Genomic DNA, 5,380 nt, shown 5'->3' with positions numbered 1-5,380 from the left:
ACACGGCACCCCGGTTGGGAAACACTGATGCCGCGAGTGCCGCGAGTGTGGCTTGAGGAAGTGACGTCGCCTGTGTCTGCGCAGTGCGACCTGATGCAGGGAGACACGTGAGACACAGGAAACAGAAATACTGCAAAATAATAATAATAACGCGGCTAAACGAGACGAAATAACGTTATAACATTTCGTTTCGTCTCGTTTTGGTCAACGAAAATGAAAAGACATTTAGTCTCGTTTTTATTCAATATTGCATTATACATTTAATTATAGTCATCGTCACATGACCAGCATTTACGTTGCGTCTCGTCTCGTTTTCGTCACGTGATAAAGGTTCGTTGACGACGATATTGTCATAATTTTCGTTGACGAAAGCAACACTACTCCTTACTCAAGAGAGTATCTACTTCCTGTTCCATTACCAGAGCCTGCTCGGGACCCACCAGGGTGGGAAGGACCCCATTGAGAGGAGGTGGAGGAGAACCAAACTGGATTCTGTAGCCCCTCTCTACAGTGTGCAGGACCCACATTTGGCAGTAGTTTCCACACTGCAAAAATAGTCTACTAAGGGATTCAGTCTCTCGAGACTGACCTCTGGTGTAATCAGAGTGGCTAGCTCAGTGCCCTGAAGCGGCACACCGGCAGGGGACAGCCGAACTAGCTGCTCTAGAGACCACCGCAGAGGTAGCGAGCCTCTTAGTACCACTATGTTTCCGGGCAGTAGCTGAGAGAAGTGCTCACGGGAGACCGCTGCGCCCTGTAGCATCGGCGGGGTTGGCAGAACGATCTCCTGAGGGCACTGAGGAGAGACGAGCACCGTGTAATGCGGTGAACCCCGCTCTTCACCAGAGGGGCCTGCCCTCAAAAGTCCTGAGGCACTGGCGTCAGGACTTCGTCGTCGAGGACTTCTTAGCCTCCAGAATAGTTCTTAGATCTGGTTTAGGCTTTGAAGCCCCAGACCCAGAGCACTGTTTAGACCCCTGGTCCTGACGTGGGGGAGCGCGAGAGGCGACACTCTGTTTTTGGGCCACCCTCTCATCTTGCCATTTTTTTTTTGGCCATAATGAATGTGCTTCATAAACACACAGTTACAGCAGCCAGAGAAAAGTAATATAAGTCATTAAGACCCAAACTAAAGATGAAACCAATGAACTTACAAACAATATTGAACCAAATGTCATTTAAGCATTTATTAATGTCATATTCTGATATTCCTTTCGTTCATTCCTTGCTGAAGTGTATTTACTCTAAATAAAGATATAATGAAATGAACATTCACGAATCAGATAGCAGATTAACAAAGAGTCATGTGATTGAACAGCACTGATTAAGTGTCATAGATTCAGTCCTGCTCAGATGAATGTAATGCAGTTGTGTATTGTTGTATCGCAGAGACTATTGCATAACATTTCAGTGTGCAGAACGATCTCCTGAGGGCACTGAGGAGAGACGGGCACCGTGTAATGCGGTGAACCCCGCTCTTCCCCAGAGGGGCCTGCCCTCAGAAGTCCTGAGGCACTGGCGTCAGGACTTCTTCGTCGAGGACTTCTTAGCCTCCAGAATAGTTCTTAGATCTGGTTTAGGCTTTGAACCCCCGACCCAGAGCACTGTTTAGACCCCTGGTCCTGACGTGGGGGAGCGCGAGAGGCGACACTCTGTTTTTGGGCCACCCTCTCATCTTGCCATTTTTTTTTTGGCCATAATGAATGTGCTTCATAAACACACAGTTACAGCAGCCGGAGAAAAGTAATATAAGTCATTAACCAATGAACTTACAAACAATATTGAATCAAATGTCATTTAAGCATTTATTAATTTCATATTCTGATATTCCTTTCGTTCATTCCTCGCTGAAGTGTATTTACTCTAAATACAGATATAATGAAATTAACATTCACGAATCAGATAGCAGATTAACAAAGAGTCATGTGATTGAACAACACTGATTGAGTGTCATAGATTCAGTCCTGCTCAGATGAATGTAATGTAGTTGTGTATTGTTGTATCGCAGAGACTATTGTATAACATTTCTGTGTATGAAATTTGACACATAAAGTAAGCTTCTATAAGCAAAATATGCCAATAAAGGATCGTTAAGCTTCATTTTAGGTCAGATCTGATTTCATAGATGAAGAACAAGAAGAAAATTAATTAGCAAGAAAAAAGCCCAAAGTCTAAGTTTTAGCGTTTGATCATTATTGAGTCTCTCACTGAACTCTACAGGTGCATCTCAATAAATTAGAATGTCGTGGAAAAGTTCATTTATTTCAGTAATTCAACTCAAATTGTGAAACTCGAAATAAATTCTATGTAGAGATGAGCAATGGCACCAAGCAGCGCTTCTCGTCGTGATTCCTCAACTAAACGCCTGTACATTTTCTGCCATTCTGATTGATTGACCCGTTTGTTCTTCTCTTTGAACTGCTTCACTTTCTCATGTAAGTTTTGCTTCTGAATCTCCTGAATGTATTTCTCTGCTTTCTCAAACATGTCATTTGTAAAGTGGCTTCCATTTTCTTCCACCATAGTCTCTATTTTACTGATCAGATCTTTGATTTGTGGGTAACCAGCAGACTCATTGTCCAGACAGAAGAATCTGTTTCCACAACTTTGTACAAGTTCTTTAAGATCTGGATCACTTTCCTGTAGAAACTGCTCAATGGTCATATTTTTCTTCTCTAACTGATCTTTATGGGTGAAGATGATCATGGAATATTTTCTATCTGTTCTCCAAACACTTCTTTCAGCTCTTTTATTGTGTTTTTCTCCTCCTCAGTGAATCAACCCAATTTAATGACAATAATAAAAGCGTGTGGTCCTGGAAATGATAATGTTATGCATTTACCTATTTCGGTTATAATTTTGTCTTCACTGAGTTTATTATCATAAAGTCCGGCAAAATGAGTCGGAATGACGCACGGGCTAATTAAGAGCTAGCCAAAGGCAAAACAAGTGGTCGAGTTTGAGGTTTTCACAAAAATGAGTTCATTAAGCCCTCATCTAGCGATCCCAATGCTCCAAATAGTAATCGAAAAACATTGAAACATCAAAAATGATCTTTATTTGTACACCTTTCCTCCATTCGCTTCCGGCAGCACGTGACCCCGATAAATATAGAAATATACACAGAATTATAGGTTGTCTGTTGCATTAATGTTAATCTAACAATAAAAGAAAACAGGTAATCACTCGCTGCTCTTGATTGAACTGCTTTTGTAGTTTTAATATTATTCAGACCTGGATCCAGTAGATCTGGACAATCAATCACAGCAACCTGCTTCCCACCGATTTGAGTTTGACCCTCACACACTTCCAACTAATTTTTCTTCTTATGTTTTTTACTTTAAACTTTCTTTCTCCCAGTATTGTGTTTCCAGATGAGCTTTTCCCAGAAGAGTTTCTGCCCAAATCCGGATCACTGCATCATCTGGACTGGAGCTGCTGATCACTAGCATCTCTGAAATAGACAGAAAATATGGAGTTTGATTGTAAAATAAGGTCAAGCCAAGTGTATTATATTTCCACACATTTAAAATGAAATATCCTTTGCTATCACACATGAGAAAGACAACAGAACTCACACATCACTTAAAAACTTAAAAATTGTGAGTCAGGTCAAATGACATTTAGAGGAAACAAATGAAGAACATTATCCCAAACTAAAAACGAAATGAAATATTAACACTAAGACAATACAAACAAATGTACTTTTGTCCTTTTGCTTTAACAGAGTAAACAGTCTCATACCAGGAAGTGTTTCAGGCCCTGTCGCCATTTTCAATCTGAATACAGACCGATGACAAGAACCCCATGAAAATCCCTCCTGGAGAACAAAGATGGACATTTCAAAACAGTCTCAATATATGTGTGTAATGAATAACAATATCTATAAATCAACACATTTATATTAAAACAAGCTGTTGCAAGAAATACAGATGAACCAGGAGTCGAGCTGCTCATATTTGTTCAGATTTTCTTCCACTTTTGGTTCTGCAAACAACTTCTCGTTAGTAATATTTTCATGTGACCTGTAGAGGAGGAGCCTGATACCCTTGTATGTTCCTTATCTGACAAATCTGGTCAATGTGAGTTTGTGTTTTGTAGTCAAGAGCAAGAATAAGCAGATGTTCAGGGCACAGATGTTTAGGTTTCTCTGACAATATTGCCACCAGAATAATCATATTTGTATCCACAGGCATATGTGCAATGAATAATTAAATCATGTCTCCACAGTCTTCTGTGTTACCATCTTCAAAAGGTCTAGGTTCATAAAATACAGTGGATATATATACACATGGAGTTAATTCACAGAGTTACCCCTTTCCCATATCAAGAACACTGTATCAGGAAACTATGTAAGAACCAAAATGCTTTTCCCCATGAAACCAAATTACAGGAACTCGCACAAAACAGATGCCATGCAACAAAACAATCAAATTAATCTGGAGAAGAGATCTTCAAACAGAGCAAATGACACCACCTTGCCCAAACTCCCCTCCTTGCTTATTTACAACCCCCCTCTCCCTCCCTTCATCTTTGATAAATTGATGTTATGTATTTATCTGAATTGGAACTGAATTAATTCTGAATTGGCTTCTAATTGTTTAATTATGTAATTGGCATGATACATTCTTACCTGCCAAATAAAATGTTATATTTGATTTATTCTGATCTTTTCTGAACTCATTATTTCTAGTAGATTAAAGGGGAGTCTGGTATTACCACAAATCTGTGTTCAGGATAGATCATACGGACGGCTCAATGAATGGAGCATGGGACACATCGTCTGAGATCTTTTTCGATTTCTGACTATCACTGCCTGAATATACAAAAACTATGCTTTTTGTTATGAGCAAGCAGAGCGCGGCCAACATTAAGGTAGATATTTACCCTGCACCTTCTGTCTAAGATCAGAACTGACGAGTTTGTGTCCGTGAGACTGTGACGGGCCGGTGCAAGTTCTCTATGCGATACCGGGTCCCTACACTCTAAAAACCGCTGGGTTGTTTTTTCAACCCAAATGCTGGGTTGAGACCGCTGGGTAAGGACGTTGGGTTGTTTTAACCCAATTTTGGGTTGAAAATTGGTCTTGATCAATAACCCAGCGGTGCTGGGTTGGGAACGCAGATGTGAAAGAGAGCACGCACGTCACGTTAACATCTGACGTATCTCGACGACACCAGTGCGAGAAGCCGCCATTTTCTCAGCGTCTTCAGATGGAAGTGAGTGCGAGTGAAAGACGGTTTATGGTAAGTAAAGATTAAAAATGTAAAGTCATCATTCATTGTTTGAGTCCGGTAATATCTTGTGATTTCATGGAAGGCGGAAATATTCTGAAAAGAGCTTATATTGAAAAATACGCGGACGCGGATTTCGCCTCAGA

This window comes from Sinocyclocheilus anshuiensis, unplaced genomic scaffold (assembly GCF_001515605.1).
Source record: "Sinocyclocheilus anshuiensis isolate Anshui unplaced genomic scaffold, SAMN03320099.WGS_v1.1 scaffold3273, whole genome shotgun sequence".
Classification (NCBI taxonomy): Eukaryota; Metazoa; Chordata; class Actinopteri; order Cypriniformes; family Cyprinidae; genus Sinocyclocheilus; species Sinocyclocheilus anshuiensis.
The sequence above is the reverse complement of the archived record's forward strand: the minus strand, read 5'-3'. Positions refer to the sequence as shown.